Below are 26,083 nucleotides of genomic sequence, written 5' to 3'. Positions count from 1 at the left end.
CTATACTAGATTGTTCCTGTGCTTTATTTTCAGAATATTTCAGAATAGAATCTCCCCAAAGCTCTTTGTAATAGTAATCCTTCTCACTACTGCTGAATCCTGAGACACACAAATCTTATATGTCAAACAGCAATTCAGAGTCAGGAGAAGAGAAGCCAACAATTCCAAGTCCCAGTGTCCTGCTCTATTTGCTGGACAGCACTTCCTCCTTTCAGATTCCTAGTCAAAATATTTATAGGAGATTTATTCACATAGCTAGTAAGACTTCAAATATTTCTAAATATATCCATGAGCACGAATGGGAATCATGCACTCAGGCAACTTTGCCAAACAATGCTTTGCCAAAAATTTTTTGACCTAAGAAAGAGGAGGAGGGAGTTGTATGTGCAGACCAGAACCTATAAAAGTGGTGGTAGGACAAACCTGTTCTGTTTCCACAGAAAGCTTCAAGGTAAGAGTATGGAGGGCTGAGTGCTGGCAGAATCCCACTGCATTGCTGTTGCCTGTGGAACTGCTTCAGTTCAAAGGACCGCCTCTATCAATAGAGATTTTCCTCCTGTTTTCAAGTCACTGCCATATTTTTGCCCAGTGACTTACCCTTGAGAGTCTGCGCAAAAATAAGAAGGAAATTGTCATTTTTGTTTTTCAGTATTGACCAGCTTCCAGCCTGAGTGCCAGCTGGTATCACAAGAGGTAAGACTCTGATTTACCTACTCCATAGCAATAGACTTTCCAAGATTATTTTTTTTTTTTTTTTTGTGCAGCTGTATGGGCACTTCCCATACCCCTTTACATCTGTGCATACTAATGCAGTGCAATTCTACCTGAGCTTTATCTAAAAGAGCAAATTTCCTTTCATAAGCGGGTTGAACACATTTGTTTGGTACCTACTGGGAGATAGCTGACCTCTTACCACACAGAACTGTTAACAGGAGATTGCCTGTAAAGACAAACCCAGGAAAGAGAAGATAAATGAACAGCACGTACATAGTTAAGATTTTGTCAAATCCCACTGAGCCATTTTATTGAGAATTTTCCTCTTTTGGTACAAGTTAATCTCAAAGGATCAGCTTGAACTGGAAAAGGAAGAACAACTGGAGAAGCTAAAACTCTGATTTTGAACTAAGGTAAAAGCCTTGCATAGACAATCCACACCTGTTCTTCTGCTTAGTCCATACCTTTTTTTATGTTCCTCCATCTCTAAGATTTATAAAAATTACATGGTCTAATTTGTACAAAAGAGAAAGAATATAAGTGGGATTTCCTAATTCTGATAAGATGATTTCCCTTGGTATCGCTGCTGTTTTGTAGAGAAAATTTTTATATTGTGCAAATCAATCCAATTTTTCTGTGTAGCCTACGGAATCATTGATAGATTTAAAGAAACGAATGTGTAGAAGGTAATAATGGAGACAAAGTCAAAATAATCTAAATCAAAGACACTTATCTTCTTTAGGTTCTAAACAAGTTAAAGGATATCTAGGGTGAAAAGCAGGTAAGAAAGAGAGGGAGAATGTAAGAATAGGCTGAGCAAAACACTACAGAGAATCAGGTGTGTTGTACAAAGGTACATCTTCCCTCACTCAGAACTGTAGTCTGTCTCTCCGGTTCAGGCCTGTGCCATACTGCGCTCCATAAAGTGCAGCCATGTCATCAGACGCTGAGATGGCCATCTTTGGGGAGGCGGCTCCTTACCTCCGAAAATCGGAAAAGGAGAGAATCGAGGCCCAGAACAAGCCTTTCGATGCCAAGACATCCGTCTTTGTGGTACATGCAAAGGAATCCTATGTGAAAAGCACAATACAGAGCAAAGAATCAGGGAAAGTCACTGTCAAGACTGAAGGTGGAGAAGTGAGTAAACCGTAAGATTTACAAACAGCATTTGATTCCTGCTCTGGGCCCTTAGCTGGCATGCAGGGACCTTTCTTTCCTCTGACAGACCCTGACCGTGAAGGAAGATCAAATCTTCTCCATGAACCCTCCCAAGTACGACAAGATCGAGGACATGGCCATGATGACCCACCTCCACGAGCCCGCTGTGCTGTACAACCTCAAAGAGCGTTACGCAGCCTGGATGATCTACGTAAGTACCAGCAGCAGCCTGCCTTTGGGCAGCCGGGAGGAACTGCTCTGCCAGGCCAAGTGGGAGCCAACGTGCTGTCTCCCTTCCTCGCAGACCTACTCGGGGCTCTTCTGCGTCACTGTCAACCCCTACAAGTGGCTGCCGGTGTACAACCCGGAGGTGGTGTTGGCCTACCGAGGCAAGAAGCGCCAGGAGGCCCCTCCACACATCTTCTCCATCTCGGACAACGCCTATCAGTTCATGCTGACTGGTGAGTTGCTTGACCTCCCTCACAGCAATCTAAACCAAGAAGGCCCAGTGATCTCACTGCGGTATGTGACAAGCCCAGCTAAAGACACCACAGAGATGTTTGACTGAGAACTTGGTCGATTTATGCAGGAATTAATTTCAAGTGAAACTGACCCAGAAGCATGCATGAGTCAGCACTGTGTATTATTTGCACATTGTTTTAAAAAATTCTACCCTTTCACACTGCAGAAACACTGCTTGACTTTGTTTACTACTTTTTTCCACTGATGGGGAGAAAGAATTATTATTCTATGTAATCCTCTATTTTAGACAAAAATAAACAGTTTGATTAGATTTCCTAATGAGAACTGTGTAAAGAACAAGTAGGTATGAAGCTTTTGAAAAGGACCGCATGCCTCCAACAGCTCTATGCATCCATTTTGGCTTTTATTTTCTGCTGTTGGGATCTTGAAAGAAATCAGGTAGTCTTAGACTACTACTTGTAGACTTGGGAGAAGCCCTGGCTTCCACAGCTTTACTTTTCATTCAGCTCAGTATTACCCAGGTCAACTGCAAACACTGTCTTTCATTCTGTCCCTTTCACAGATCGTGAGAACCAGTCGATCCTGATCACGTACGTACACCCCCTGCTCGGGTCCCTGTGGGGCTGCCCGGTGCCAGGGGACCTCCTGCCTGACCACACGCTCTCTGCGACTCTCTTTGGGTTGACAGCGGAGAATCTGGTGCCGGGAAGACTGTGAACACGAAGCGTGTCATCCAGTACTTTGCAACAATTGCAGCGAGCGGGGATAAGAAGAAGGAAGAGCAGCAGCAGGCAGGCAAAATGCAGGTAAATTAACAGGTGCTGGCTGGAATCAATGCTTTCCTCTGTTCCTGACGTGATTTTTGGAAAGGATAAGCAGCAATAATTCTCATTCTGCAGGGAACGCTTGAGGATCAAATCATCAGCGCCAACCCACTGCTGGAGGCCTTTGGAAACGCCAAGACCGTGAGGAACGACAACTCCTCACGCTTTGTAAGTTGTTGCCTGGCACAAAACAACTTCTTCCTTATCAGCGCACTGACTCAGATATTCTCGCAGTCAGGACTGGAAAAATGGATCTCAAGTGAGTTTTCTGCTTCTTTCAGGGCAAATTCATCAGAATCCATTTTGGCGCCACGGGGAAGCTGGCTTCAGCTGACATTGAAACATGTAAGTGACCCTTCTGGCCTGATCCCTCTCCTCCCAGCCTTCCTCAGTTCTTGCGCTCACTCTGTCCTACCGTCCTCGCCAGACCTGCTGGAGAAGTCCAGAGTCACTTTCCAGCTCAAGGCAGAAAGAAGCTACCACATATTCTATCAGATCATGTCCAACAAGAAGCCAGAGCTAATTGGTAGGAAAGATCACTAACTTCTCCAAGCAAGCATCACGCAGCAACACTCCATTCCTTTACGTGCCAATTCCATTTGATCTCTATGTGTTCGATCTTCTTTTCAGAGATGTTGCTCATCACCACCAACCCATATGACTATCAGTATGTGAGTCAAGGTGAGATCACGGTTCCCAGCATTAATGACCAGGAAGAGCTGATGGCCACAGATGTAAGTAACACACAGAAGTGTCCTTAGGCGCACTCTGACCTTTAACAGGCAAGGTACTTACTCTAATGATTCTTCTACCAGAGTGCCATTGACATCCTGGGCTTCACTGCTGATGAGAAGACAGCCATCTACAAGCTGACAGGGGCTGTCATGCACTACGGGAACCTGAAGTTCAAGCAGAAGCAGCGTGAGGAGCAGGCAGAGCCGGACGGCACAGAAGGTACCAGCACAATACACACCACAGCACAGATTATACCAGAGCACTCACTGATACAGGCAGTAATTCAGAGTCAGCATCACAGAATCGCAGCCACAGAACGGTCAGGGCTGGAAGGGACCTCTAGAGATCACCTAGTCCAACCCTCCTGCTAAAGCAGCTTCTCCTAGAGCAGAGCCTGTCCATTTCCCCAGGTGCTGGTATTGTACAGTAGAAACATGACCGAAGCAGAGGACTTTGCTGGAAGAGCACAACTCAGTGGAAGATGCAGATTATTCTGAAGCATGCAAACTATGAGGGCCAGTGATTCCGAGAGCACACTGCTGCTATTGGCGGAGGCAGCCAGAAGCAACACAAGCTTTGCTGCTGTGCTGAATGGCAGCTTCCCAGACCCAGCACAGACCTAGGAGCCACCCTGCTCACTGCCTGAAGTTTATGTACCCAGGTCTCATTTACCATCAGCTGTAGTCCCCTCCTAATGGAATTGTTTCCAGGTGGTAGGAAGCCAGAATCCTGAAGCTGCTCTGCTTCAAAGCCCATATTCTGGAGACAGCTCCCAATGCCTCAGCTGAGAGCATCGTGCTGCTGCATTTTACATGGGGGGGTTTAAAGAAGCATCTGCTAATATGGCACCTATGGCTTATATGTTCTACATTTTCTTTTATATAAGCATTCTTTTCTTAAAGAAATCATTTTACATACTGTGCCTGCTGTCAGACTTTGGATTCAGTGGTAAAAGCAATAGGGGAAGATAGAATGCAAACTTTTCTTTGAGCTCGCACTTCCAAAAATAGCCCTTCATCTCATGTGTCTGGCTGTAGATTTGTAAAGTCATAATGCACACTTTTGCATTCCGATTTCTTTTGTGTGATGCCTTTAAATTTACTTTATCACAAGTCACTGAAACAAACTGCACTGTATTTTCTTCTGATTGGATTTGCAATTATCTGCAACCTTATCATCACACCATGCTGATCTTTCCTTTTACTTTTTAACATGTATTATTGAGAAGTTTGCTCCCTAAATAACTCTAAACTTATTTTTCATTCAAAATTCAAAATAAACTATTAATAGTCGAAGAAAAACCACAAAACATAATTGCTCCATAATTACTGGAGTATGTTGCTTATGACAAACTATATTACTTTTTTATCTTAACTAATCTTTTTATCTGTACTAGAAATGTCTTTTAAAACTTTTTTTAAAGGAACAGTAATGTCTGCTGATACCTTAACAACTGATTTTTTTTTTGGTGTTTAGTGGCTGACAAGGCTGCCTACCTGATGGGTCTGAACTCAGCTGACCTGCTCAAGGCCCTCTGCTACCCCCGAGTCAAAGTTGGGAATGAGTACGTGACCAAGGGTCAAACTGTGCAGCAGGTAACAGAAATCCCTGGTTTTTTGACAAATCCATTGGACTTCCTCTTCTGCTCTACAAGCCTTCTGGTTTTTTAGGTATACAATGCAGTTGGCGCCCTGGCAAAGGCTGTCTTTGAGAAGATGTTCCTGTGGATGGTTATTCGTATCAACCAACAGCTGGATACCAAGCAACCCAGACAGTACTTCATTGGTGTCCTGGACATCGCTGGCTTTGAGATCTTTGATGTAAGGCCAGTGTTTTATTACCATGCTTTGAGAAGTAACACTTTTATCTGCCAAAGTACTTAAGATGGAATTATGCCTTCCCGCCCCGCCCCCCCCCCCCCCCCCCCAAGAAATCATTTGATCCTTTCATCTAAAGCATCATGATTCCCACAGGTTTTTAATTGAGTATAGGCTTTTGAGTTGCACATATGCCAATGGAAATCCATAAATGCATCTTTTGACTGATTTCAAACAGTAGACTAAACATGGCATTTGGTACCTAATGCAGAGACGCCAGATCCATAGATGTAATTTGTGCTTAGAAGACTTGGGACATGCTTTGAAATCAGCATTTGGAAATGTTGGAAAACTATTATGTTGTGGAGCCTCCTCTAACTAAATTAGGGCAGTCTAGTATATATCAAAACTGACAAGTCTGAAATATTAAAGTGACTTAAGCATCTAGAGATCGTAAACATATAGAAAATATTTAGCTTGACAAAAGAGACAAACTGACAGAAATTCCAAAATCCTGGCTAAGCGAAGAAGGAACGCTTGCAGATCCCCCTGTAACTTGGTACAAAGAGCCAGCATGTTCTTAATCCTTAGCTTTCTAAATTTACATTAACAGGAATCATTTTTTGTAATTCTGCAGTTCAACAGCCTGGAGCAGCTGTGCATCAACTTCACCAACGAGAAACTGCAACAGTTCTTCAACCACCACATGTTTGTGCTGGAGCAGGAGGAGTACAAGAAGGAAGGAATTGAGTGGGAGTTCATTGACTTTGGGATGGACCTGGCTGCCTGCATTGAGCTCATTGAGAAGGTAGAGAGAATCTTTCTGTTTCAGGGAAGCACATTTCTTTCATGGTCATTTATTTTAGTCCAGTCATTCTTAATAAAATGACACATTATCGTTGAATTCTCCCAGCCCATGGGCATCTTCTCCATCCTGGAAGAGGAGTGCATGTTCCCCAAGGCAACTGACACCTCTTTCAAGAACAAGCTCTACGACCAGCACCTGGGCAAGTCCAACAACTTCCAGAAGCCCAAGCCTGCCAAAGGCAAGGCTGAGGCCCACTTCTCCCTGGTGCACTATGCTGGCACGGTGGACTACAACATCTCTGGCTGGCTTGACAAGAACAAGGACCCCCTGAATGAAACTGTTGTGGGGCTGTACCAGAAATCATCAATGAAGACACTGGCCTTACTCTTTGCCTCTGCTGGAGGAGAGGCAGGTCAGTTCTGTGAAATTCTTTTTTTCATTTTTATTTAATGACTACCAGAGGCGTAAATATCAGCTTGGGTGTTCTAAAGAAAACACATGTAATACAGATTCTCCCATGGTTTGAATTTATTAATAAAGGAAAAGATCAAATGTATTTCAGGCCTTCTCCTCAGCCATGATAACCCCTTTCATTATCGCACACATTTGTTCCCGTATTCCTTTAGACTGAGTGTTGACTCTGTTTCCCGCTGCAACCTAGCTCCCTTTTTTAGCATGATAGATACATATAAACGAGCTTCTTGCAGTCTTATAGAGAAAAAATTTACAAATCAAAGTTTTAAAACCATCTTTTTTCGGTATTCAGAGAGTAGTGGTGGTGGTGGTGGCAAGAAAGGAGGCAAGAAGAAGGGTTCTTCTTTCCAAACTGTATCAGCTCTTTTCAGGGTAAGTACATAAATCATACTATCTATTTTTTTCCTTTTTTTTTTTTTTTAAGTTAAAGACTGTGAAACCTCACACTAACTCCAACAAGGCAGGTTTACTGCACCTATTAACAGTTTTCTGCATCAAGACCATCTTTTCAGTTATTCATAAATAAGCTGACTGTAAGTCAGCTGAGGCCAGCTGAGGAAGGTACAACTTGATCTGAGCTTTCTTGATACGTTGGAAAAAGTGCTTAGGTCAGCTCTTCCTCCTCTCCCTCTGCCTTGGGAAGACAATGGTGGATACAACTACCTGCCTCAGGGGATCACAAGTCTGGATCAACAAATACAAATGGATGGGCATTTGCACATGGTAATACATAACATATAATACATAACACGTAAGTGTTTGCACATGATTATACATATGAAGTCAAGGCAATAGAGAAACGCCAAGGCCACTTACCTTTCCACCAATGGGCAGAGCTTAAGGCAGGTGGAAACAGTCATGTTTCAGAACCAGTGGCATCCTGCTACTAACTGGCATACTGAAGTTTTTCACACTGTGAAAGAGGTAAGTTTCTTAGCAGCTCCAAACCAGGGCTAAACTGAGAACTGTTAGGACCTAGCTAGTAAAAGTGATTGCTAAAATCAGAGATAGTTCATGGGTTTCCTTCTAAAAACACTAGGACGGGGTGCTGTAGGACTTGCCACTCAAGCCTTTTCTCTACAACTTGTGACCCCATTGTCACAAACAAGGAGTTTTTCTTGTCTTCTGCTCAACCTTTGTCAAATATATCTTCACAAGTAGCACCTAATGCCATTAAGCTTCTATTTCCTAGCCTTCTCTGCACTTGTTCCTTGTCCCTCTTCCCTTTTGTCCTATTTTTGATTTAATTTCTGTTCCCATCAATAGTCAGTGTCTACCACAGACTGAGAATCTGGTGATTACAAAGTATCATCTCTCATTCAGAATTATGCCTTTTGCCACAGACTTCTGGTCACTATTCACCATAGGTGTCCTATTCACCATAGGTGTCCTGTCTGAGTGGATGTGTCCCTCAGTCTCTTGAAAACACATTACACATGCTTGTGACTTTCTTTCACGCTCAAGACTTAAAGGCAGAAGAAAACTCAAATTAGAATGATTATAGGTGTAAACAGTGAATCTATTATTGCTTTTCAACACTTTACTCACATCTGACGATGTACCTGCAGAGGTACCATTTGTTAATGAAAATCTTTGCTTATGAACCCACAGGAGAACCTGAACAAGCTGATGACCAATCTACGGAGCACTCACCCACATTTTGTGCGCTGTATCATCCCCAATGAAACAAAAACACCTGGTAAGAACCTCAAATAGACAGAAATCACAGTGTGATGCAGGCATTAGTCTCTATGCTTTATCATTAAGTATCAAATAATTGTCTTATTTGCTTAGGTGCCATGGAGCATGAACTGGTGCTACACCAGCTGCGCTGCAATGGTGTGCTGGAAGGGATCAGAATTTGCAGGAAGGGATTCCCCAGCAGAATCCTCTATGCAGACTTCAAACAAAGGTCAGTCTCTTTGCTGGTCTCCATTCTGTCTTTACTGCATAAGTAGTACATCTCAACTATTTTAACATTGGTGGTTATTTTTTTATACCAATTCTATCTGATTATAACTGAAAGAAGGAGGAAATGTTGGACCGTATAACCAAAGGCAACATGAGTGGCTAGCAAAAGAGAAACTGTTGGAAATGAAGAGAGAAGTCAGATGTCCTCACTGACTGCTGTTCATCAAACAGCTGAACTTTGCCAGTGTATTTCAATATGGAAGCACAATGAAGCTACAAAAGCCAAAGCTTAAAAAATTAAAAAATGCAGATTGGGATATGGCTACAACACGTTCTCAGGCAAAAATTGGAAACTCAGAGTGCTTTGGCCATTGTATCAGCTCCAAGTTTCAGGGGCAGATGCTTTCTTCCTATGCATCTAATGGCAACATTTCTCTCTAGCAATTTACTACAACATAGTGAAAAAGAAACCAGACTGAAATGGCTGGAGATCAGTGTCCTCTTTTCATCTATGACTGATTACCTAAAGACAGAAAAAGTTTACTTAGTTTTGTTACCATCAGATTAGGACTTCATTATAACCATGTCTTTGAACAAGGGATGGAATTCCAACTTCCTCAGCCTCATTTGTCTGCAAAGACTGCTGTTAATTTCAGGAAACATTATAACCTTATGACTTGAGATTGTCTTCATTAATATTTCCTTTCATTCCACAGATACAAGGTGCTTAATGCCAGCGCTATCCCAGAGGGACAGTTCATTGACAGCAAGAAGGCCTCTGAGAAGCTGCTTGGGTCAATCGATGTGGATCACACCCAGTACAAATTTGGCCACACCAAGGTACAAGCCCTCCTTGACTCACTCACAGCATGTCTGTGCTTTGCTCTGCCTGACAGTGACGGGCTGCAACATTCCCTTTCTCAAGGTCTTCTTCAAAGCTGGGCTGCTGGGACTCCTGGAGGAGATGAGGGATGAGAAGCTGGCACAGCTCATCACCCGCACACAGGCCAGGTGCAGGGGCTTCCTGATGAGAGTGGAGTACCAGAGAATGGTGGAGAGGAGGTAGACATTCCCCAGCTTCACTTAACCCCCTGTCCCTGGGGGAAACTGTTGGCACTCATCATACTGAAGATATTCAATGTGCGCTTTAATTGTGCTTCAGGGAGTCCATCTTCTGCATCCAGTACAACGTTCGTGCATTCATGAACGTGAAGCACTGGCCCTGGATGAAGCTGTACTTCAAGATCAAGCCCTTGCTGAAGAGTGCAGAGTCTGAGAAGGAGATGGCCAACATGAAGGAAGAGTTTGAGAAAACCAAGGAAGAGCTTGCAAAGTCTGAGGCAAAGAGGAAGGAGCTGGAGGAGAAAATGGTGAAACTGGTGCAGGAAAAAAACGATCTGCAGCTCCAGGTGCAGTCGGTGAGTATTATTAGTGTATTTCTTCCAGAGGTAAATTAATTAGGTCTAAATCCTCTCCCATAATACAGAATTCCCACACTACATACTAAATTGCCTTAGGAAACATTTTAATCTGAATCACTAATTGTAAAATTCAGACCACTCAGTGTCAACATTACAATATGAGGTTTTAAATTGGGAGCGACTTTCAAAGTTTCTGTGCCTGCAGGTATATTTCTCCATGCAAGCTCACAATATAAGGTCCAACTGTAGTCACTACACAGTTGGTACACACAGTTAACAGAGTCTGAGGAGCAATTCCATTGAATACTTACCAGGTTTTTAATCAGTTGCCTAACTAAATGATCCTTCTGTTGTTTCTTAGGATACATGGTATCTCACCTGTCCTCCTGCAGCTACTATTCCAGGAAGACACAAATACCCTCGTCATTCTAACTGTCAGCCCTATGTGTGTCTTCAATGCCCTTTGGAAGATCAAAAGATTTGGCAACATTTACACAGTGCTCTTCTGTCTTTTAGTGTCTACTTTGCAGCTTCAAAATAAAGTCAGGTTCAAGTTGAAACCACCATATCTAGATTATGTTCCGATTTATCTGGAACAAAGAAGGTGGATTCAAAGTCAGTCATGCCAAGAAGAGCTTTTACAGATGCAAAACAAAAAAGATCTGTCCACAATTATATTCAGTTATTAACTCTCAAGGAACATAATCAAAATCCTTAGTAAAAAAAGTATTTTCAGCTATATAGACATGTTATCTATAAACCCAGCAATAGACAATACTTGATTAGAGTAAAAAAATTAAATAGAACAAAACCCTACTCTGATTTAAAAGAGGCTGTACACAAATAATTCTGCAGAAGATAATAAAAAGTAATTCCAAGTTTCTTCTCTCAGCAGTAAATACCACTTTTTCTATGCAGTTTTTCCTAGAACATGACATGAGCAAACAAAACTATGTTTCTCTAACAGGAAGCTGATGCTTTGGCTGATGCTGAGGAAAGGTGTGACCAGCTCATCAAAACCAAAATCCAGCTGGAAGCCAAAATTAAGGAGGTGACTGAAAGGGCTGAGGATGAGGAGGAAATCAATGCTGAGCTGACAGCCAAGAAGAGAAAACTGGAGGATGAATGTTCAGAGCTCAAGAAAGATATTGATGACCTGGAGTTAACGTTGGCCAAGGTTGAGAAGGAAAAACATGCCACTGAAAACAAGGTATGAGGCAGAACCTGTCACCCCTACTCCAGAAAAGAGCATGTGCTGTTACAGGACTTCTGCATCTACTTCCTTTATTTACACTTGCTCTCTACTTCTCAAAGGTGAAAAACCTCACAGAGGAGATGGCAGCCCTGGACGAGACCATTGCCAAGCTGACTAAAGAGAAGAAAGCCCTCCAAGAGGCCCATCAGCAGACACTGGATGACCTGCAGGCAGAGGAGGACAAAGTCAATACGCTGACCAAAGCTAAGACCAAGCTGGAGCAGCAAGTGGACGATGTAAGCACGGTTGTCCAGAAGAACAGGGCGGGTATAGATTATAGAACTGGCTGGTAGAGCACTGATGGTTATCTTCTATTCAGCTGGAAGGGTCCCTGGAGCAAGAGAAGAAACTGCGCATGGACCTTGAGAGAGCTAAGAGGAAACTCGAAGGAGACCTGAAGCTGGCCCATGACAGCATCATGGATTTGGAAAACGACAAGCAGCAGCTGGATGAGAAACTGAAGAAGTAAGCGTGGCTGTGGGGCACCAGACTGTGGGGCTGGTGCGCTTGGCGGGTTTTTGCTCAGACGCTAACACAGTTTGCTTTGCCCAAAGGAAAGACTTTGAAATCAGCCAGATCCAGAGCAAAATTGAGGATGAGCAAGCTCTGGGCATGCAGTTACAGAAGAAGATCAAGGAGCTGCAGGCAAGTGTCTGGCCCTTCCCCTCTCTCAGCCAGTCTCAGGTCGGGAAGGAGGAGGGCATGGGTGCGAAGGGTGCCTAATGTTCCCCAGGCTCGTATTGAGGAGCTGGAGGAGGAAATTGAGGCAGAGCGAACCTCTCGGGCAAAAGCCGAGAAGCATCGGGCTGACCTGTCGAGGGAGCTAGAGGAGATCAGCGAGCGCCTGGAAGAAGCCGGAGGGGCTACCGCCGCTCAGATTGAGATGAACAAGAAGCGTGAGGCAGAATTTCAGAAGATGCGTCGCGACCTGGAGGAGGCCACGCTGCAGCACGAAGCCACGGCTGCGGCCCTGCGCAAGAAGCACGCAGACAGCACCGCTGAGCTTGGGGAGCAGATCGACAACCTGCAGCGAGTGAAGCAGAAGCTGGAGAAGGAGAAGAGTGAGCTCAAGATGGAGATTGACGACTTGGCCAGTAACATGGAGTCTGTCTCCAAAGCCAAGGTACAGAAATACCTTATAGGTTTTTCTGACCAACAGAATTCTATACAATACAACATCTGCCACCTGCTGTTATTAAGAGTGTGGATGGTTAACCCCTCCCCTTCTGTACAGGCAAGTCTGGAAAAGATGTGTCACACACTGGAAGATCAACTAAGTGAGATTAAGACAAAAGAAGAGGAGCATCAGCGCATGATTAATGACCTCAGTGCTCAAAGAGCTCGTCTGCAGACAGAATCAGGTAAGACATACACATCTGTGATGTGCAAATTAATAGCGTCAGAGAGGTAATGCAGAAAAGACCATCCTGCGTATAAGGTCTTTCAGACATGCTTTGTCTATACTGTAATGGAAATGCATGAAATGGGATCATAAGCTTCAGTAAGGTCTGCTATCTTCTTTTACACGCCCATATGTCCAAAATACTGTCATCAATAGCAATAAAAGGCTTGTGTATCTGCAAACTTTTCCAGGTGAATATTCACGCCAGGTGGAGGAGAAAGATGCTCTGATTTCACAGCTGTCAAGAGGCAAGCAAGCTTTCACTCAACAAATCGAGGAAATCAAGAGGCACCTAGAGGAAGAGATAAAGGTGAGAAGGCTTCGTCATAAACATATGAAATCACAGAATCAACAAGATGAGAGAGAGAAAAAAAACACTTAGGTAACTCAGTGCAGGTCTTATGTTAGCTTTGCTCCCCCAGCCTTGCAGCCTATGCACTAATTTTTTTGCAGATTCCCAGGTCTTACTCTCTCACTCAGTAGCTTGCACTCCCTCCCACCAGAATAACCCAGTGTCTATCAACACTGCAGTCAGCCTTCCCAGGATATTTCTATTCATTGTTGCACCACGCGTTTTTTCTCCCAGGCCAAGAACGCGCTGGCCCACGCCTTGCAGTCTGCTCGCCACGACTGTGACCTGCTGCGGGAGCAATACGAGGAGGAGCAGGAAGCCAAGGGGGAGCTGCAGCGCGCCCTGTCCAAGGCCAACAGCGAAGTGGCCCAGTGGAGAACCAAATACGAGACGGACGCTATTCAGCGCACGGAGGAGCTGGAGGAGGCCAAGTACGTGGGAAGCGGGATGTCAAACGGCTGGAGAAGACTGAGGCTGTCAAGGGAAAGTGGAGTCTCTGGGAGTGGGTTACGACAGGGGTGGGACAAAGGCAGGGATCTGTTGTCTTTGTGGTAGAGGGGTCAGAGGGAGAGACAGGAAAGCGTGCTGTGGAAAAAGTGCAAACTGGAAGGACAAACGTAGCCCTTAGGGCTAGAAATGCGGAACCAGGCTGAATACTCCTTAGGTGCTAGGACACAGAGTGACAGAACCTGTAGGCAGCATGCAGTCTTGGAACAGAAAAAACACTGTGAAAGGCACTGGGCTCAGAGCCCCCAGAAGTGGCCAGCTGCCCTCTCACCGAAGTACAAAATGGGCTGCCCTCTGGTCTCTGACCTGGAGCTGTACTTATCTCCCCCCAGGAAGAAGCTGGCACAGCGCCTGCAGGAAGCAGAGGAACACGTTGAAGCTGTGAATGCCAAATGTGCCTCCCTGGAGAAGACAAAGCAGAGGCTGCAGAATGAAGTGGAGGACCTGATGATTGATGTGGAGCGATCAAATGCTGCCTGCGCAGCTCTGGATAAGAAGCAGAAGAACTTTGACAAGGTCTTGTGGGCTCCAGCCCTGGGGTTCCTGGGCAGAGCGTCCCCTCCCGATTGCCACATCCACGCTCACGTGCCGTTTCCCTTCAGATCCTGGCAGAATGGAAGCAGAAGTATGAGGAAACGCAGGCTGAGCTGGAGGCCTCCCAGAAGGAGGCTCGCTCCCTCAGCACGGAGCTCTTTAAGATGAAGAATGCCTACGAGGAGTCCCTGGACCACCTGGAAACGCTGAAGCGTGAGAACAAGAACTTGCAGCGTAAGTCCCTGGCCCTCCGCTCCTGGCTGGGCTTTCCCACTGTCCACCACTACCCACCGCTCCACAGGGGTCTGTGCCTGCGTGTCTGCAAAGATGCCCGTCACCTTGGTGCGGCAGGGCCCTTCCCGTTCTGCTCCGTGCCTGACCATGCCGTTGGCCTTTGCTCCCACAGAGGAGATCGCTGACCTCACAGAGCAGATTGCAGAGGGCGGCAAGGCCATTCATGAGCTGGAGAAAGCCAAGAAGCAGATTGAGCAGGAGAAATCTGAACTCCAGGCCTCGCTGGAGGAAGCTGAGGTACACAGCATTACTTATGGCTCTCTTACACGTCTTGGATCTCTGTCTCGTTGTAAACACTGCGGAGTCATTGCCAGGCACAGGAGGAAAAGAGCGTTTGTATAAAAGCGTGGCAATATTATCTAAACGTGGCATTCCTTTATACTCAGGGCTTCAGGTTCAACATTTGTCTTATGAAAAGTATTCCTGTTCACTCTTTCTCAGGCATCCCTTGAACATGAAGAGGGGAAGATCCTGCGCCTCCAGCTTGAGCTCAACCAGGTGAAGTCTGAGATTGACAGGAAGATAGCAGAGAAAGATGAGGAGATTGACCAGATGAAGAGGAACCACCTCAGAATTGTGGAGTCCATGCAGAGCACCCTGGACGCTGAGATCAGGAGCAGGAATGAGGCCCTGCGGCTGAAGAAGAAGATGGAGGGAGACCTGAATGAAATGGAGATCCAGCTGAGCCATGCCAACCGCGTGGCTGCAGAGGCACAAAAGAACCTGAGAAACACGCAGGCTGTGCTCAAGGTCTGTTCAGCAAAGCAACAGGGAGAGAAATGACGTCTCTGACAATTCTGGTGCACAAGCGCACGCTGCCACCTTGCCATTTCTCTTGTCCCTTTTACAGGATACCCAGATACACTTGGACGATGCTCTGAGGACGCAGGAGGACCTGAAGGAGCAGGTGGCCATGGTGGAGCGCCGAGCAAACCTGCTGCAGGCTGAAATTGAGGAGCTGCGGGCAGCCCTGGAGCAGACGGAGCGGTCAAGGAAGGTGGCTGAGCAGGAACTGATGGATGCAAGTGAGCGTGTGCAGCTCCTCCATACCCAGGTCAGTGTATAAATATGTTTAGTATTTATACTTGTGTTCCATATATATAAAATAACTGAAGACTGGCTGAACTGTAACACTGTTTTGTAAAATGCATTGTAATTTTCATAATATGTATAACAAATTATAGAAGTTACTTTTCAGTTTCAGGTGTAATATGGATTTCATTTAACTACACAGTACAGATACCTTATAAGCAATAAATTCAGAGAGATACATTGAGGTTCTTACTCTACAACTTAATTAAGTTCAATAGCTTTCACATTTGCATTTGTGACTGTAAATTCAAAATTAGGTTGAACATCAACAAAATAGGAATGCACAAATCCTGCCATTAACATTTAATAATGTCATTATAAGTGTTTTATAGCACCAATTAAAACTTTTACTGCCAGTAGATTGAAAGTGGTAAGGAAGGACTATGTCTTTTTTCTTTATAAGTCTAAACTTCTCTTTCTTTTGACTGAGGAAGTGTAAGAAAGGGTTTTGAGGAGGATGCTGCTGAAATACATCACAGCTGAGAAATTAACAGCTACCACAGCAGCTCTTTTACAACAGAATCCCATGTGACTGGAGGCAGAATTTAATAGTAAAAACCCAACATTTATGCAATGTAATGACATTGATACATTATTGCAAGTTAACAAAAAGAATTCTGATGTTGATACTTTTCAACAGAACACCAGCTTGATCAACACCAAGAAGAAGCTGGAGACAGACATTACCCAAATCCAGAGTGAAATGGAGGATACGATCCAGGAAGCCCGCAATGCTGAAGAGAAGGCCAAGAAGGCCATCACAGATGTGAGTTGGGGGCTCCCTTCAGTGCCGATGGTGGGAGTAATTTCCCTCACATGGTCTCCAGCCCCACAATGGCTTTGACCCTTTGCTCTCATCAGGCAGCCATGATGGCAGAAGAGCTGAAGAAGGAGCAGGACACCAGCGCCCACCTGGAGAGGATGAAGAAGAACCTGGACCAGACGGTGAAGGACCTGCAGCACCGTCTGGATGAGGCCGAGCAGCTGGCTCTGAAGGGAGGCAAGAAGCAAATCCAGAAGCTGGAGGCCAGAGTGCGTGGGGCTTTTCTTTGTGCATGAGTGAGCACGCCACGTTAGCAGCCAGCAGGGAAGCTCCAAAGATGGGCTTCTCGTTGCAGGTGCGGGAGCTGGAAGGGGAGGTGGATGCTGAGCAGAAGCGCAGCGCTGAAGCCGTGAAGGGCATGCGCAAGTACGAGAGGAGGGTGAAGGAGCTGACCTACCAGGTAAGGCAGGAGGCTTCTTTGTGTTGACACACTCTTCTTCCAGGATGTCGAAATGTTGGTACTTTACCTCCCAGAGGGCTTTCTTTCTATACATCAGTCAGTGACACGTTTAACAGGATTTTGACTTCTGTCCTCCTGGACAGCAGTGCTCCATAAGAAATGTTACTCCATCTTTTTCACATTTATGGAATGTAGAGGAAAAGGCTAACAAGGGCTTCTCTTAATTGCCATTCTCTGTAGTCTGAGGAGGACCGGAAGAATATTCTCAGGCTGCAGGATCTGGTGGACAAGCTGCAAATGAAGGTGAAATCCTACAAGAGACAAGCTGAGGAGGCTGTAAGTATCACTCTGACCAAGGTCAGACTTCCTTCTGATGGTGGTGGAATTCGATGTTGGTGTTTTCTTCTGTCCATCTTATTAAAAAGTTGACTGTTTTGATGCATTTGCTGCTGCAAAACAGTGGGGAATGTTCTGGGTTTGGAAGGAACTGTACTTCCCCAGCTCCATTTGTTTTGCCGTAAGCCTCACTTACTGCCTCTCTCCCTTCCTACCCTACCCTGAGTGTTAGAAGATCCTGCTAGTCTGCCTGTTCAGGACTCTGCCTTGAACTCTGCCTAGACTATGTTGTGTGAAATGTGGCCATGGTCTTTTTGACACTCAGATGTTCTTTTCTCTTCTGGCACACTTAGTGCCTTGAGCAGCTTCTTACCTGGGTTTTTAACCTGCCCTGCTTCTGCAGCTGTGGCATTTAAATTTTTTTTTGTCCAGTTTTCAGATTTTTAATGTCCATACACTGCCTATTTTTTTCACAACTCACTCTCCCCACACAGGAGGAGCTGTCCAATGTCAACCTCTCCAAGTTCCGCAAGATCCAGCACGAGCTGGAGGAAGCCGAGGAGCGGGCTGACATTGCAGAGTCGCAGGTCAACAAGCTCCGAGTGAAGAGCCGTGAGTTTCATGGCAAGAAGATAGCAGAGGAGGAATGAGGATTCCAAGGCGAAAAAGTGACCTGAGGCATGCATAAAATGTAAATCTCTGTGTTGCTTTCTTCTGTAATTATCATTTATGTCTCTGTAATAAAAACAGTAGAGACCTTTACATATGATCAGTGATCAGCGTGTGTTATTCTAACACTCATTATTTTTGTAGTACATGTACACAGTTCATGTTTTCATTTAAAAGTATATTAAACAGCAATACATATTTACATTTTTAAAAATGCATGAAGAATAATAAAAATTATATAGATTCACTATTCATCTTGTAATGAGATGTAAGCAATTATTTGATAGAGTAAAACTACATTATTTCAAGTTATTTTGATGAATCTTAGGGAAAAAAAAAGAAGAAAAAAACAAAAAAAGATAAAGGAAAAAAGAAAAGGAAAGGGGATTCCGGCAACATTTTTTTTCTTAAATTTATATATTATTTTTATTAATTGAAAATGTTGATTGTTTGGTTAGGTTTCAGCGTGTGAGAAACTCAAATTTCTACTTTGATTCAGGAGACTGATGTTCATTCCAAGTATTGACAAGCACTCAAACCACTGTAGTGAGATAGTGGCATGAAGACAAACCCTCACTGTCTTTCTCAGAAGCTGTTTTGTTTCCCATGTAGCACAAAATGATAGCCAGTTCACAGGCAGGGTGACTGACAAGAATCCACAGGTAAAAGACTATGGAAGAAAGAATAGCTAAGGCTGCAGACTCCTAGACATGGGTAAAATAGTATTTCATGGACAACTGAAAGATAATTGAACGTATATTAAGACGGATAAAGGTGATGAAGTGTTTTCTTTTTTTCATTGTAGATAAAATATAAAGAAGTCATTTCACAGATAAAAATAACAAGTTTAAGTGAAATTGCTTTCAAGAATTGTGACAGTTTCTACTGAGGTATTAATATGGTATCAGGAAAGTCTGCTACACTTACCAGAGACTAGATTTCAATATGGATAGGTATTTCTGTATTACAAAAAAGAGAAACAATTCTGGAGTTGTTGATTCAGTTTAAAAGAAGGGATACACAGATACTACTTAAATCACCTTTTTAGACAGTAAGGAAAATTTTTAACATAACAATTGATGGACATAAAAGTTTAGAATGTAAGAGGTGCAGCAACTATCAACAGTGGATAAAGTCTGTTGATGTCCTTGTGTTTAAAAACCACCTTCTATAGAAATCAAACCATGTTTCATAATGAAAATCATGTTCAGGGTGAGATTCACCTGCCATATCTTGACACAGGTAGACACCTATGGAAGAGCTGGCCTCATCTCACTGCTTTATTTCACTGTTCCCTGCATGCACACTTGCTGTAGGAGACCTGCAAAAGAGCTCTGTGAAAAGCAAACATACAGGGTTTTCTATATTCTCTGCAGTCTGACATGCACAAACAATTTGTCTCTGCTTGGACATCAAGAGGGATGGAAAAGTATCTGCCTCTCCTGGAGGAGCAGGGCCAGGAGAAGGCAGTCCTGTGTTAGAAGGAGTCCCTGATGAAAGATGTGTTGTGGAAATGGAAGAAAGATAGAACAGGTGTTCTCTGACAGGTCAAGCCCAACCAGCCAGCGTTGCGCCAGCAGCCCTGGGAGAAGATGAACTGTTAGGTACAGAATACTGCTTTCCTCATCTGTCTGTAAAGAAGAGAGATCAGTCATGCACCCACACTAATCTTTACAGATCTAAATCTCTGGAAGGACCCTATGATTAAGAACACTACAAGAGATGCCCCTGAACAAGATCCCCAAATGCATTGAAATCCCCAAATACAATAACATAAGGAAATGGAAAATGTTCTTTTCTTAAGAACGGATTATTCATCCAAACCATAACATTTTGTGCTAAACTGAATTAGACATTCAACATTAACATGTTGACTGCAAATGCAACATAAGATAAAGTACAGCACTGATTGTGTAAGGCGTCTAACTAGTGATCACACTTTACAGACAGGTAAGTAAATTAGATGGTTTGGAAATACATTCATTGCATCTAGGGGCTCTGGTAAATTAGAAGTGAAGCTGTATAGGGACTGCTGTTACTGCTAAATAAATTTGATTTTGCTAAGCCACAGCGAGAGAGAGCGTGAGATTCATTTTGTTGGTATTTTTGGCATATGTGACAAGCTTTAGCAGCTACCTCAAACGTGCTGTTTATTTAAAGCAAGTGCTTGACATCTTTTGCCATCCCACAATTGTTAATCCCCAGGCGACCTTCATGTGTCCTTTTTGGATATCTTTTCTAACCCTCCAGCCAGCCTTCATGTGCTGTAAGAAACCACTGCCCTCAAATACTAAGGGTTCTTAATAAAACATGCAAATAACGCTTGGGCAACAAGATAGGTGGAATTAGGAAGGGACAATAATCCATTCATTTTGGAAATGGCAGTGCAGGACCCACCATACCTGAGTGTCTCTGGTGCTTTTAGCACTCCTGAACCCTTCAGGTGATTGTGGCACCCTTTGTACAAGCAGCAACCAGCTCCCCTGTGACACTGGTGATGCTAAACACAACTCACCTGCAGTGAGAAGCATCGCCCACCGCAGGGTTTGTAAGCGTGCTAACACATGCCCTGCTCTTCTAAGGGTTCATCAGAGACCTCCATTAATACATCACAGGTTTTGGTACTGGCCACATTTCAGGAAGGGTGGCAGGGGGTGAACAAGCTGTTCTGGCTAATGCACTTATTCATTTGGCCACGCACTAGGAAAGACAGCGTGCTTATCTGCTGCGGGGCACCAGCTCGGCTCCTGAGCTCAGGGACTCTCAGGGGAAGCGTGTGGGGAGGCAGGCCGGTGAATGCCAGCTATGAGCTGGTTTTAAAGCCCCTTTCAGCAGTCTGTTCTGCTCTCCGGGAATTCCAGTAGTTCCCTTTCTCCTTTCACTATTTTTTTCAGCCTCGGAACACCCTGCTTTGCCCCTGGTGCCTCACCGCCAGCGCCTGCCCGAGCTCTGCCCTGGTGTCCTCAGCCATGGCGCAGCCTGCCACAGGCCAGGGCTGGCTCAGGGCTCCACCAGCCACCTCAGGGCCCTGCCAGCACCGGGCCTGCCCTTGTGGCAGCGCTGTACAGCAGCATGGATGCTGGTCACACTGCTGCAGCCCCACAGACTGTCCCCACTGTGGCCCTTGCCTCTGGGTCTTCAGCCCAGCCATCACACCCGTCTGCATCTCCTGCGGGGGGACAGCAGGATGAGGGACGGGAGCATGGGGTGAGCCTGTTGGAGGTAGGGGATGAATATTGTGCATGATACTTATTTAATCCTTTCTTCTACCAGTCAGAAATAACGTTGCCTGTGTAGTACTAGTGGTGGCAGACAGGAAAGTATCAGTGGCATCGGTAGACCCCCAGACAGCTTACGGAGTATACCTGAAATGGGAGATAATTTATTTTGTCCTCTATATGCATTTATTCTTTTTTTCTGGAATGTATCATATATAATCTAGTCTTTATGCCCTCCCAGTTGCAGTAGCTTGCTTAGTGAACGTTCAGCAGCGATCAGTTGCAATGGCTCTGTGGCTGACGCTTACCAGGGATTACTGTTTATCATTGCTGACTTCCTGGAAAGCTGCATTGTTAGCCCAAACTGAACATGTCATAAAGGTAAAGCACAAACTAGTTATAATACAAAGGGGAAATTTTCATCAGCATAGTTTTTGCAATTGTGCTCAACAAGCAAAACTTGTCCTTTGTAAGTGCCCAAACATTTTCCTTTTGAAGAAGCCACCGTCTTTCAGCAGGGCTGAGAGCTGGCTAAGAGGCCGTTCAGGGTTCCCATTGCACTGCAGCCTCTCTAGAAGCATTTACAGGTTCCTCTGTGCTCAGACAATGCCTCTTCCCCTTTCTCAAGCAGTGCAGCAATTTTAGCTCCAGTAACTGTTGCCAGTGTGAACAACCTCAGAAAGAATAAAAGGCAAAATGAGCAAGAACTGGACACAAGGAGAGAGGAATTTCAGTGACGGATAGATGTGCAGTACTAGGTTTGGGCTTGTTACATGTGTGGGTGAGATTCAATTCCAAATTCTAATATCTACATTTAGTCATCTTCATGCCTAAATGAATATGTAGGTGAGTGAGCTGGATGTCTAAACTCCCACTGTAGGCACTACTATTAAAGACAAGGAAACGGGGAGTGCATTTATATACAGTAGGAGGGCTATGCTTGTGCAGGTAGTAGGGAGAGAGTTGTATTGGATTTGGTAGAGAAGGGAAGGCCTAGGGAGAACATTATTTTGTGAAAAGCTGTAAAATCTTGTGGCTGTTTTCATTCTGCTTGATTGAAACAAAAGCATTGTATTAAAGCAAAAGGTTTCCTGACCTTTTGAAGAGAAAAAAGCTGCAGGTTTTTATGAGCTCCCACAATTAATATTTTTAATTTTGACTTTTTTCTTTTACTTCCAAAGGTAGCAAAATAAATTATACACAAGTCTTAATCCCCCAGACACACATACACACATACACATGCGCATACACACTTTTCCTTGACCTCTTGACCTCCAGCTTTTACTTGTCTGTATTTTTTTCCAAGTTTTTTCAATTCATATAGTATTAGTTTCAGTTTTTCTTTGACAGCTACAGAGTTTTTCCAAATTAAGAAAACTTTGCTCTTAAAATCACAAAAAGGAAAAAGCAAAAGCAAGAATACATACAGATAGAAAAGCAATAGTCACATTGTGTTCTGTTGTATTGTCTAGCAACATAAATGCAAAAACAAGCAAGTGAAAAATACAAGTGAAAAGGGACCAAGCAAAGTGCTACAGGTTATGGAAATCTAAAATTTCAATCTAATTTTGAAAAATACTTTGAGATTTTATTTTTCATAAGTCCTTTTGAGTCTTCAAAAATGTATGGATTATTCTTATTGTATTTGAAAAAAATCTGCAAATAAAGACTTTCAGCCAGCTGCCAGCTTTATGCCAGTATTACATATGACTGTAGGAAAACTATGAATTTTCCTTTTCTTGGTAACCAGTTTTAATCCAGGTCAAAACTGCATGCACCAGCAAAATGAGACAACATACAGAATCACTGAAATACCTGAAATTCATAATGAATTCTAGCTCTCAGGCAACGTAATTGTCAGACAATGGAAGACATGAAAGAAGTGCTGTTTTACACTCAGGTGAGGCTCTAGCTGTTAAGGTTACACCATAGGCATCAGCCTTATTCTTCAGAGTGAATTTACTCCACATGTAAAGTGAATGTCTGCCAACTTCTTCCCCGCCCCCATGATTACAAGTGAGCTAAGAGAAGAGGAGGAAGGAATTTAATCACTTTCTTATCCAGACCTCTGAGTAGGTGATGCTAAGAGGGAGTGAAGCCCAACAGGTGCTGTAAGTAAGGAGGCAGTATGCTATGGGATCAGGTGAAGATGCTGATATGTGATTCAGTTCAGATTGCCTTGTTTGTCATATGAACTCTAATTTGGAAAGCGAAGACCAACACATGAAAAAAAGCCCCAAATGAACATCTGTTGCACGGAGATTAAATTGTTTTTTAATAAAGTGAAGGGCTCCACTGCCCTCTTCACCACTCTCCTCCTTGTCTTGTTGCAGACCATGTGTAAGCTCCTCCTTAATCTGGGTGGGGAACATCCCAGGGATCAGCACAGTGGATTGGCTTTTTTCACAGGCTGGAATGGGGTTCAGCTCCTTCTAACAATAACAGTCTCTCTTCCACACTACAATAGGACATGATTGTTTCTCTTCTAGAGAATGTAAATTTATTAATCCTTTCCCTCCACATAGCACACTTACCTTGCAAATGTAATGCTGGATGACTGCCCTGCGTTGAGACAGCACTCATTTCTCCTGCTTCCAGTGAGACACATCTGAAGTTCAGTACAATGGTTCCATAGTCCTGTTTGTATGATCTTTGAAACCCTTCAGCCCCAGAAACAACAACTGGATTTCTATGCCTTTCCTCTGGGACCTAACTTGGTGACTTCAGTCTTAGAGGCTTCTATCTTCAACTCTAGACTTAACTTGTTTTGCCCTTTTATTAGTCCTTGTGTCTATGGTGACTTGCTGTTACCCCCTTGGAATCACACTGCTCTTTACTTTGTCTTCCTTATCACTACCTTCAGACTCATCCTTTCCCCCTTCTCTTGCTTTGGCTTTGGTCCATTTTACTACGTGGTCTTTCATATCATCCCTTGATTCTCAATCCTGTGACTTCTGTTCCTATTCAGGTGCTTCCTCCTGCATTGGGATTTCCTTCCTCTAACAGTGACCCTACATCTCAGTAGGAGCCCTCGTGCTTTTCCACACTGCAGACTCAGAGCATTTGCAGCATGCAGGAACCTGTGCCTTCACCTCTCCATCCCTATGTGTTTCCTGTTATAATACACTGACTCTTACTCTTCACTTTCTCTGCTGGAGTCAGCATCCAGTGGGTTACAGCACCAATGTAGCCCATTTCATCTCCTTTAGCACACTCTCCTGCTTTCCCCCCCTTCTCAGTCTCTCTTGCCAAATTATTTATAGGAGATTGATTCACAGACCTGTTATTTCTAATTATATCCATTCACTTCTAATATGAATGGCAATTCTGCTAGCAGTTTAGATTGCCAAAAATGTTTTGACCTAAGAAAGAGGAGGTGGTGGCTACATATGCAGATCAGACCCTATAAAAGCACCCTGGGATCAGTGTGTCTTGTCCTTCCTCAGAAATCTCTAAGGTAAGAGTGTCAGAGGCTTTGGACTGGGGAGGTGGGGGATGAAGGGAAACTGACCCTGCATTCCACAAGCACCAGTGCATTCCTGCAGACACTCACATTCATTCAATGGGGGACTGCTAGTGTCAGCTGGGATTTTCAGCCTGCTTTCAAGGCATCCATGTTTTCTGTCTGTAAATTTTCTCTGGAATTCTGTGCAGCAGTAAGAAAGAAGTTGCTAATTCTGTTTTACAATACTGACCAGCTTCCAGTCTGCAAGCCATTCATCTTGTCTTACAAAAGGTAAGATCTAGATTTATTCACTTTCTAGGGAGAGAGAGAGATACTCTCAGTTAGAGCTTCTATGCAGGTGTGCTGGCAGTCCCTCTGTTCCTTATATTTATGTCCATTGTATATATACAGCGTGAGAACTGGGCTGGATTGCTGGTGGCTTTGTCACAAGATTCTCAAAGACAGTGGTCCTAAAAGTACTGATCACTGCTACATTGCTGACATTCTCCCCAGGATTCTTCTATAGAGAGCAGTTTCCTACATTAACAGACATTAGGTCCCAAGCTTAGGAGAAGCTGTCCTAAGAAGAAAAACCTTATCAGAAAGTAGTTTGCAATTACTTGACTGTAAATTAAATATATTCTTGAAGCAAACAATTACCTTTTCGGGTGGTTTTTTTTTTTTTTGTATTTATCTCAAACATCAAGGGTCACTGGCACTAGCTGTGAAGCAACAGAGAAAGATACATGTGTTTAATATTAATAATTTCTTTTTTCACATGGAAGCTTGGGGAATAGGGTTCGAATATTGTGTATCAAAATGTCAAAGTGCTAAAACAAAGCATTTCAGTCTGAGACCCTTATAAGCTTGTTTATGTCTATGAAAATATTGTACAATTGTGATATAATTATATAAGCAAATACTAATAAACAGAGGGAAATGAAGAAAGAGTGACGCCTACTTGGATAACTAGAAAAATGAGATGGAACAGCAACTAAATTCAAAGTTTCAAATATTTGCACCCAGGAGAATTAACTGTTCATATTGGTCTTTTATATTAATTTACATTAATATATTGTCACTGGAATATAACCCTCACAATTATAAATCTCAACAAGCTATCATGTGTAAAGAATATAACAAGCGTACTTTGACTAAGTGGAGGACAGTTACCATATTATTGATTTCAGGAAAAGTCATATAGAACAGTCAAAAGAAAATAGTAATCAAATACTTTAAAAGGCAACCTACCAAGGCATTTTATATATATTATATGCTAACAGAACGTATACTAACCTACTATATATACGATGCATTGTAATAATACCATAAAGAAACACTACAATAATATCATACAATATCTATACAAAAATACATGGTATATGCACAATATATATATAATATACACTAA

The 26,083-nt window shown here is 43.6% G+C and overlaps 1 pseudogene across 1 annotated transcript; it reads left to right on the top strand.

Moving 5' to 3' along the window:
* The first annotated feature begins 1,584 nt into the window (after nucleotides 1–1,584).
* LOC130143786 (myosin-1B-like) lies at nucleotides 1,585–18,166 on the top strand (annotated as a pseudogene). The gene is made up of 37 exons (XR_008819869.1): nucleotides 1,585–1,851; nucleotides 1,940–2,083; nucleotides 2,177–2,333; nucleotides 2,918–2,945; nucleotides 3,044–3,161; nucleotides 3,255–3,347; nucleotides 3,461–3,524; nucleotides 3,607–3,705; nucleotides 3,810–3,913; nucleotides 3,995–4,133; nucleotides 5,391–5,734; nucleotides 6,369–6,539; nucleotides 6,645–6,955; nucleotides 7,310–7,385; nucleotides 8,625–8,712; nucleotides 8,808–8,925; nucleotides 9,641–9,764; nucleotides 9,850–9,986; nucleotides 10,087–10,342; nucleotides 11,313–11,555; nucleotides 11,660–11,836; nucleotides 11,920–12,065; nucleotides 12,155–12,245; nucleotides 12,334–12,723; nucleotides 12,835–12,961; nucleotides 13,194–13,312; nucleotides 13,589–13,785; nucleotides 14,194–14,377; nucleotides 14,464–14,629; nucleotides 14,802–14,926; nucleotides 15,131–15,439; nucleotides 15,540–15,743; nucleotides 16,422–16,547; nucleotides 16,643–16,813; nucleotides 16,900–17,004; nucleotides 17,245–17,340; nucleotides 17,835–18,166. The product of XR_008819869.1 is annotated as a myosin-1B-like (transcript).
* The last annotated feature ends 7,917 nt before the right edge of the window (nucleotides 18,167–26,083 follow it).

Source organism: Falco biarmicus, chromosome 1 (assembly GCF_023638135.1).
Source record: "Falco biarmicus isolate bFalBia1 chromosome 1, bFalBia1.pri, whole genome shotgun sequence".
NCBI lineage: Eukaryota > Metazoa > Chordata > Aves > Falconiformes > Falconidae > Falco > Falco biarmicus.
Note: the sequence above shows the minus strand (reverse complement) of the source record. Positions and strands in the feature narration are given on the sequence as shown.